This window comes from Mugil cephalus, chromosome 13 (genome assembly GCF_022458985.1).
Source record: "Mugil cephalus isolate CIBA_MC_2020 chromosome 13, CIBA_Mcephalus_1.1, whole genome shotgun sequence".
NCBI classification, from domain to species: domain Eukaryota; kingdom Metazoa; phylum Chordata; class Actinopteri; order Mugiliformes; family Mugilidae; genus Mugil; species Mugil cephalus.
Window position 1 is genome coordinate 2,824,669 of NC_061782.1, and position 9,895 is coordinate 2,834,563.

Below are 9,895 nucleotides of genomic sequence, written 5' to 3' on the forward strand. Positions count from 1 at the left end.
TGGGAGGTTAAGGGTCACTGCAGTCACTGAGGCCAGATGTGGAGTGTGACGCAGTCTGGGACAGAGGTCTCAAACTCATCTTAGTTCTGGGGCCACGTATCCGATGTGATCTCAAGGGGCCGGACCAGTGACATTATGGATTAGTGGCCTATAAATAACTCCTAATCTTTCCCCTTTGATTTAGTGCAAACGAGTGTATTATAGTTGTTTAGTTCTGGATCTCAGTGTTTTGTTATATCTTTACTAAACCAATGCAGGTTGGACCCTCTGGCCTCCAGGCGGCTGGATGATATTTGGTAGATATAGATGTTTGAGTTCATACTGAAGTAGTGATGAGCTAATAATAGTGACTATATTGTATCATCTACTCCTCCCACCTCCATAAAGACTGCAGCATATTTCAGTGTGCAGACAGAAACGGCACCACATGACTGATTTGTCAATCTTCCTTTATCCCGTCGCCCATTAAGGCTCCAGCCGAGCCCCTGACCCTGACAACCTCTCAGTGGTACCTTTCCTCCTCTGCTTTCTGTCTGCGGCCTCCTCTCCCTGCAGACGATGCATGATCAGCACCGCGGGCGGCGGAGAGTTATAATGCGGCGTTAACCCGTAGAGCCTGACCTGCGAGGGGGGTCAGGGCGAGGGAGCAAATAATCCCTTGACTGGGGTGGCTTCAAGAAAGTATAGCTGGAGCCCTTTGCACTCAGATAAGACACACAGAGAACAATCGGTGATGTAACACATGATGATAAATCCTATAATCCTCCGCCAGCGCAGTATTTACTGCTCTAGGGTTTCAGCTGTGCTTTTAAATTGTCTCAAGTGTGTCAGCCAGAACAATAAGCTTCTACGTTACGTATGTTAATCAATAAAGCTGCGTGTCCCTTTAAAACTTAATGAGTTGCAGATGGCTCGTTTGCACAAGCGTACTTTGAGTTTATTTCATTTATATGGAAAAGAGCATTTGCACCAAAGCGCTTCGTATCCAACACGTCATATAAAACATGTAAAATACAGATCAACATCAATGTATCAAGAAATGAAAACATAAACACCCAGCGTGGCCAGAAAATAAACACAGTAAGTAAAGATGGGTCTGAAGGTGCTTCTTTACTAATGACTTCTGGTTCCAGAGCCAAGAGGCTGCAACAGAAAACGTTGCCCATTCAACCTTCCATGGTCTGAGGATCTGAGGGTTCTGGTGCCGATGTAAGAAACTAGAGTGTGTATGTATGTAAGAAGAGAAGCTCAGAGATATATGAGGCCTCTGAAAAATCCCCATGGTTTCTGAAGACAGAGATGTTGCACTTTACAGCTGATATGATGACATATATTTAGACTTTAATGATCCACGAGGGAAATTACTTGGTCACGTTACACATAAAAGTAACACTCCTAAAAAAACAGTGTCCAAGGTGATGTGGTTGTTTGGCCAGTTGCATAGCAACAGTGACATGGATCGTGACATCGCTTGGTGTTTCCTTGTTGCACATAAATAATAAAAAAAAATTATTATCAACCTGACTGAGCTGCACTAAAGACAAAACTAGAGGAAGAAAGAACAAACCACGACCGTAAAGACCCAGAAAATCATCACAAAGGAGGAAATCCATCCTTTGGTGGTGTCCATCTGTTCTAGGCCTCAGGGACCTGCAAAGGTTCTTCAACAGCATGTTTAAAATCAACGTCCTGTTTATGTCTCCATCTAGAATGAGACCCTGGAAATAGGAGACATATAACAGGGGGCTACAGGATGTAGGATTGAAAATAAAGATTAAAATAAGATTAAAAATAAGAAGAGCTCAATAACTTTAAAATAACCAACAAAAAAAAAAGAAAACCTGCATTGAGAATGTTAATAAAGCAAAAACCACGTCATTGTGGTTTAATTTAAAGTGCAGCAGTGGAACTTTCACTTAAATAAATGATACTTGCTCAAGGGTAAAGTGGTGAATTTCTTGACCTCACTATGTCAAAATACTCTGAGACGACACAGGTTGAATAAAAACTACTGACCTGAATGAAATTTAAATTTATACACCCAAATAATTATTCTGCTCACGATAAAAGACTACTAATTTATTTGTCATATATTATTAATAAAGCCAGATGATTTCTTTTATTCATAAATTCATTCTCTCTCTCTCTCTTTCTTCCTGAAGTGCAGTTTTTTCAGGCTATTCGAGGATGAAAACAAAGCTTCTAAACAACCAAGATTCAAACGATGCAAATATGATCAAATCGTTTCTCCTCAGCCTCCAGTGGCAGTTTTCTTGATGGATGAGGAAAGAATAAACTGCGGTGATGAATGAGGCCGAACCCAGTGGACTGAGATATATTATTAGTCTGCAAATAACAACACGGCCTGAACATCTGTCACCTCGTTCACGCCTTGACACACCTGTGCAGACTAGCAACATGGACGCCTCCTATCAGGCAGGTGAGGAGTCCAGTGGGTCGGTGCAGCAAACCAGCAGCGGTTCATCAAGTGTGTGGAAACCCTTCATTAAACCGTGAAACCACCGTGACATGTCAGTCCTGCAATACAACTAAAGTACTTTTGCAATGCATCTGGAAAGACATCAGCTAATGCTAATAGAGACCGCTAACTGTCACAACTTCACCAAACGTCCTGTGGTAACAGCTGCAGAGAAATACCTGCTACACTATCCCGTCTCCTACATCCCCTTTATCCTATTAAATGCTGCTAATGGTGCTGAGGTGCACCCTGTTTTTATACAGACTATACATATCTGCAGCATGTGAGCTGTCTGTTCTCAGCTTATGTATTCAGATTCAAAATAGATGTTATTACTTCATGCTGTGATTTTAGTAGTGACGTCATCAGAAACTAGTGACGTCTTCAATAAAGTCCAGATGTCTGCGTGTCAGGCTGATTTATTTTAGATACATTATGACTCTTATGTCTGTGAAACTTCACTCCAGTCATGTAAGTTTCTGATGGGTTACACCCACATATATTCCTGTTTTCCACCATTAGGCCCATTTTAAGGAGGTCTGAAGCAGCCCCTAAAAATATATACATAAGCCCACCTAAATAATTAGTTTGAAAGTGTAGTCGCATGTCCCATCACTTCTTACCTGCTGCTGTTGGCTAGGCTAGTTAGCTGGTGTCTTCCTGTTGGTAGCTTGGCTGCTAACCTGCTGGTTAGCTTTTCAGCTGGACTGGGTTTCTAAATGTGTTTTGCCTCAGATCATGGCACAAGTGATTGTAACATCTTATCCTGTGTATTTATGAATGTTTAATTTTTTGCCAAAAAAAAAAGTGCTGACAAATTCAATATAAATAAATATGTATGATCATAAATCTGTCCATTTACCTTCAGTTCGTTGTTTTTTTTTTTTAATTAAAACCATTTTAGTCATATGTGTAATCTGTGTGACTTCAAGGTATTTGAGAGCAAACAGTTATTGTGTTGTGAGTGAAAGTGATGCCTCTGTGTTAATCAGTTATTAGTAGTTACTGGTGGAACTTGTGTTTGTTGTCGCACTGTGTTTAAAAACAGACTGAAATAATAACAATAAATTATAAATCTCAGTCTTTGTTGGCTGTTTGTGTTAGTTGTCTGTGCACCTCCTGGGGGCTGAGCCTCCCGTGTCCTTAAACAACCTAGTGAAGAAGAACTGAAGAAGCTACTTGGATGAGGGTGGAACATCTTCTAGAAGCCCACAAAAAAAAGTCCCTTTGTCCTCGTTTCAGTTTGTTTATACAACATACCAGGACCTGGATGACTGAGAACCTTCATGAGCAACAAACCTGCTTCGCTCTTCTTCCAGAAAAAGCACCTTAATGGCAGATATTTGGAATCTTCTCCACACCTCAGTCTCTTGGTTAAATTGACTCCACTACTGAGAACACAGAGAATCTGAAAGTGGCTGAGAACGGTGCTATCGATCTGGTGACCTCTGCCCTCTCACTTCATTGTTTAACATTGATTATCTTTGACGTTTGAGAATGTGCCTTTAAAGCGCGGACGCTACAGTGAGGAAAATAGGAAAATAGACTAAAAAAACTTAAAAACATAGATGTTGTGGTTTGTGTCTTTGTTGTGCGTCGTTTGATTTCTTCATAAGGAACATGAGTGAAAATGAGTGCAGATGTTTAGGTTATAAGTTTAAGATTTAGGTGCTTTGTTTCCAGCACAGAAAACTAATTTCTGGACCAAACCGGGGTCCTAACTCTGTTTTTAAGTAGGAGATGAGATGCAATCTGGATTAGGTCGACAGAGAAGCTCCTGGTGTTTAATTATGGCAACTTCCAAAATGAACATAGTAGTTCGACAGGCAGTAAATGGTCGAAGCAAACTACCATTGCATGAGAAGTTGTGGTTTAGAATCAGAATCACATTATTCATTTATTAATTTGTTGCAGCAGCTCCTACTCAAAGTGAACCAGTGTTCAGAACAAAGAGCAATGTAGGTAATAAGAATATGTAGAACAAGAATACACACATCAATATAAGAAATATATATAAAAAAAATATATATAGGTGTAAGTAAACATGTGTACAGAGTTGATGCTCTATAAAACATTGAATATAGGGATATTTCACAGTGGGAATTATTGCACATGTTGAGTCCAGAGTCCATTAAAATATATAAAGAAATATGTACAAGTATATGACAAGAAAATAAACATGTTACTGCACAATATTAGCCAAAATAAGCTTTGTGGCACAGGAGGATGAGTGCAATGCTCCTTAAACAGGTCCTCAAAAGTGAAGCCAAAGCGAGTAGAGCTCCCCCTGGTGGCTGGAGGCTGCAGCATATGTCATAAGCTCTGCCTCCTCCATGTTAGTGGATATTTAATTAAACTAAAAGTGTGAGCAGTCATCAATATCGTGGCTCCGCTCTCGCTCCCCCGGGAAAATAGCTTCAGTTTGGCCAATGAGAGGAAGTTGAGATGCATTGTCCATATTTATATACAGACCATTAATTAACTTTAATTGAAATAAACTGACTACACACTCCACCAGGTCAAGGGTCACGACGGTGGACGGTGGTCTATTGATCTGATCTGTTTGGGGATTTAAAGGTTTAGATAATGAGGTCAAAGCAGAGAGGAGATGGCTTTGGGTTGATTTTTAACCCCATATCCAGTTTTTTCCTCACAATTTTGATTTGTAAGACGGTTTGTGATATTCGTGGCCAAAGTACGCAGAATTTTTCTCCTCTTCTCCTTATTGCAAAGTGAATAGTAAGGGGCTCTCATTTTTAAAGTCGAGGTCAAGGCTAAAGATTAAGTCGAGCCTTCAAACCCCCAAGCTTTGTAGATGTAGATTATTACTTTTCCAAAACAAATAAAGTTCCCACCGAGTTCAGCTTCAATCAGAAATGATTAGTTTCATGTGATGCTTCTCCAGAAAAAGAAAGAGGGGAAAAAAAAAATTGCACTGACAACTGTGGCAGAGGTGCTAATGACAAACCAGGAAACATTCACGGAGCAGGTACGAGCCAGAGGTGAGAATTAAAACAGCTTGTGAGAGTTTCTCAGCGAAGTCGAAAGATCGACTCCGTCTCTGCATGTTAAAGAGGGAACGCTTCGAGCAGAGAGAGCGGAGGTGAGAAGGAGGGGAAGACGCACAGAGGGAGGATGATGTGTAAAAACGGAGGAAAGACAAAACACCAGAGAGGGAGAATTTTGAACTGAGACTTTCTCCCTTTAAAGGAAACCTCAAACAATGGCTTAAGACCAGCCAGAACTGTGGGGTCTCTCATATTGTTGTTCATAAATATATCTTATCTTATCTTATCTTATCTTATCTTATCTTATCTTATCTTATCTTATCTTATCTTATCTTATCTTATCTTATCTTATCTTATCTTATCTTATCTTATCTTATCTTATCTTATCTTATCTGGGATGAAAAGGGATAAAAGAAAGAAATGGTTGTGTAGTATCAAAGTCCTGTACTTATTATGTCCAGTCATCCACTGTAACATTCATCCTACAGCTTATGTGCAGTAAAATACCACATTTGTTGAATGTTTTCTTTTCTTCTGGCTTGAAGAACCGTGGGGGGAAAAAACTTAAGCCTCCAATCACGAGATCTGAGAAAAATAGTGCAATGCAGATCAGGGAGTATTAAATAAATGCACCACCTCTCATTATCTCACGGCGAAGCAGATGGAAACTGTGGAGCCTCAACTTGCTGTAACTTGGTAACACGTGTGTGCAGAAATCAAATCAAATTAGTTTTCAGATTAAAATGCTTATTAGTCGGATTTATACCTAAGAAGGATTCATTCCAGGAGCTACATTTACGGACAGAATCTATTACACACTCTACTGTCCGCTGTTTAAATACTGTATATGAAGTGTATTAATTTGAGCAGCCGTCATGAGACCAGAAGCGGTTCGATGTGTCTGGTTAGACTGGATCGACTGCATGGCCTCAAAATGACATATTATCTGGAATTGATTCCTCCTGTGATTGTGTGGACGAGTGAATCGGCCTAAAACTCCTCCTGTAGTCCATAATTTACCACGCTACAGATTTTTTCAGAGCCTGGTCATATATCATATTATATGTGAATGGCAGCACACGCAGCCTCCAGTGTAAGAAAAAAATACATATAATAGAACTGTACATTTTTTGTCATTAATCTTGCAAAACCCCTACGAGCAGACGCGGTTAAAAGCCAAATTAATGGAAGTGTCAGCAAAAAACGCAGCAGTCTGCGGCCGCTGCCATAAATCTACAAAGTCTATGTGAGCGAAACATGTAGCGCAGGACGACTTACGGTGCAGTTTGACTGAGATTCCATGATAGAAAAAGTAAATGGAGCATGGCTCGCTGCGTGCTGAAGCTATGGCTCAGGACTAAACAGTTTGGCACATTAATACGGGATCAGGTTAGCGCCAAAAACCTGCATGAATAAAAACCATTTCAGCGCTCAGTAAAACCACTACATGTGCCTTGTATGTGCTCGGCTTTGCTGACTTTTGAGAAAGATTCTCATTGGTCATTTTGAGCCAATCTGAGGCGCAGTGGGGCGGGTCGTCATGGCGACAGGAGTGAGTCAGCTTTTTTACTTCTGGTGCACAATCATCGACCTTACTCAGCGTCTTTCACTCAGTCTCTCCAAGATTTGTGTCAAATAACCATCAGTCGTTTTCTTCAGTCATCATGTCATACTTCTTGGTCATAGGTCTTCAACAGGGAGTTTAATTTTCCCCCACAAATTTGAATTTCTTTACATGAATCTAATATAGTTTAGTAAAAGGATAAATGAGGCAGTTATCTTCCACTTCCACTTCCCTCATTCAGCAATACAGGAGCTGTCAATCTAAGCCTCCTCTACACAGTAGGCCCCGCCCCTATCGCTGCTGAGCCAATCACGAGGCTGCACGTTACACACTGACTCTGTCAAGTTCCTATTCAGTCCCCAGATGAAACCCAGACTTGGTGGCTTGGTGATTTTATTGTCTCTACTACATTTAGCTGTGCATAAAGTTAAAACTTCAGTAATTTTCTTCATCAGTCGTTTGTCAGTTATATGTTCACACATGTACCAGTTAGGTTTGTTTATGTTTGCAGCAGTTGCAAGGCCACATGTTTGAAATATAAAAAAATTAATATTTGAATAGCTTAATATCGAATGCAAAATGATAATAATAATAACGTAAATTAATAAACAGCGCTTGGCCAAGTTTAATATAGAACACATATAGTAGGTACTTAATCTCTCCATCAGTTTGACAGGGAGTGGTCTTAATGCACGCTCATATGGGTTTTATGGCACTACTTTAATCCCATACATTTAACTCTGCTGGTGCCGATGCTTCCCAGAGGACAGATAGTGCAGTGCAGGGGTGTGGGGGTGACTGTTGTGGGTTCTCCCGCCTTTAATTGACTGTGAATGATCTTTTTTAAATCTTTGTATGTGCACATTCGTGGAGGCTGAGTGAGATGCTGCTGAAGCACCTTTCTGCTTTTATAACGTTGGTGTCAGCAAAAACACACACGATCCCTCAAAGGGTTTTTATGACTGAGTTTGACATCATATGTCTTCGCAGGCTAACATAGATCACAGGGAGAAGGTCGCCGTGAGTCTGTGTGTGTGTGGGAGAGCTTCATGCCGAGCAGAGTAATAAAGGAAGGAAAAGAAGAAGCATGAAAATGAGAAGGAGCTTGAGAACAGGATTGTTTCCACCAGGCTTCAATGAGCAGCGGGAGCTCGGGCACCCGAGCAGAACCTGTAACTCCCGAGCCGATTAGCCTTCTCCTGTTTTACACGGGGGTCAGTCTAGTATTTAATGGAGTGATTCTGAAAACAGAAGCTTCCATAAGTCACTCGGAAGTGGTTTGACGGCACAACACTGCTACAAGCTAAAGTCTGTTAACAGGATGCAGCCACTGGTGGCTTCCTATTCTCAAACTTCTAAAAATGTAAGAGCAGATTTCACTATCCTGAGTTTATTTTCAGCTTTAGTTTGCCATCTCATTCTTCTGGTCGTTTGTCGTAGCTCTACTGCAGCTACAGAGGAGATGAGGAGCTGCTTCTTGTGCTCGTGCACCAGTTCATCTCAAACTCCATTTTACGCTTTATTTTTATTTGGGATCCACAAATATGAGAGGACGGCGACAGACTTTAAATGCTTCAAAAACTGGAATAAATTAAAAAAAAATTTGTGCGCATTTGTCTCACTTTACATGTTTTGTTGCTAAATGACCTTAATGAGCAATTACAGCTTATTACTGAGGTTTTCTAACTGCCTGTTAGTAAACAACACAACCACAAGTCTAAAGGTTTCATAGAAGCAATGACCACTTTGTCATTTCTTATGTCGAGCATCTGATCCTTTTTTATCCTTTAACATATTAAACCATATAATGTGCAAAGCAATGGCAGAACCTACTGTAAAGTGAGTGAGTGAACTGTTCATGTTTTTCTTTTTAGTCTAAAATCACTTGTTTTGAGATTAAATATATTTATCATAAATTTCCTGTTCTATCCGCAGATCATTTCTCCACATTATAAAATACTACTTCTTAATTTTTATTCTGAGGTTTTGCAGTGAGATGTTGACTCATCAGTCACACTGCTCCAGGGAAATAGCCGATAGATCACAGTCTACCTGCAAACACTCCCAGATTCTCAAAGCAGATCCAGCTGCACCTAATGATTATTTCAGCTCCTAAAACGTCTCCCAGACCAGGCATATTTTGCCTTTTAAAAAGGCACCTCTAGGTTATTGCAGCTAATTTAACATCCAGTGCGTGTACTTGTATCTCACTCAAGGAGCCGTGTGTTTGTAGAATCTTAAAACTGCTGCAGTCTGGACAAGGACACAGCTCAGTGAACACAAGATTAATAATTACACAAAGATGCATTAATCCAAATAAAATCTACTCTTTATATAAAATAAAATAACTTCTTATGCAATGAACATAGATACACATGGCCATGTATATTAATGCAGCAAGTTTACTTTGGATTGCTGTAATTACGTCAAGGTTTACATTATCGGAAATATTCCAACCGTTTCTGAAAGACGAGACGTTGTGCTTTAGAGCCAATATGGTGTCATTACAGTAATTCCACTTGCATCTCTCCCTGAAGGTTTTTATTCTCTTAATGTGCAGTAAATTGTAAATAGCTGCGGGATATTGATGGTTCCGGGTGTTCTGGGAAAATGGGCAAAAAGCTCTTACTCACAGGACATTTTCTGATCTTTTTATAGATAAATTTAGCAAAAAGGTCCAGGAGGTGTTAAAGGGTTAAGATGATTACCGGTCTACATCTCCTCCTCCTTTTCATATTCCTCCTTCTTCTCCTCCTCACCCTCTTTTCTCTCTTCCTCCTTCCTTCCTTATTCTTCTTCTCCTCTTCCTTTGCAAAGAACCAGATCTGACCCTCTCAGGGGCCT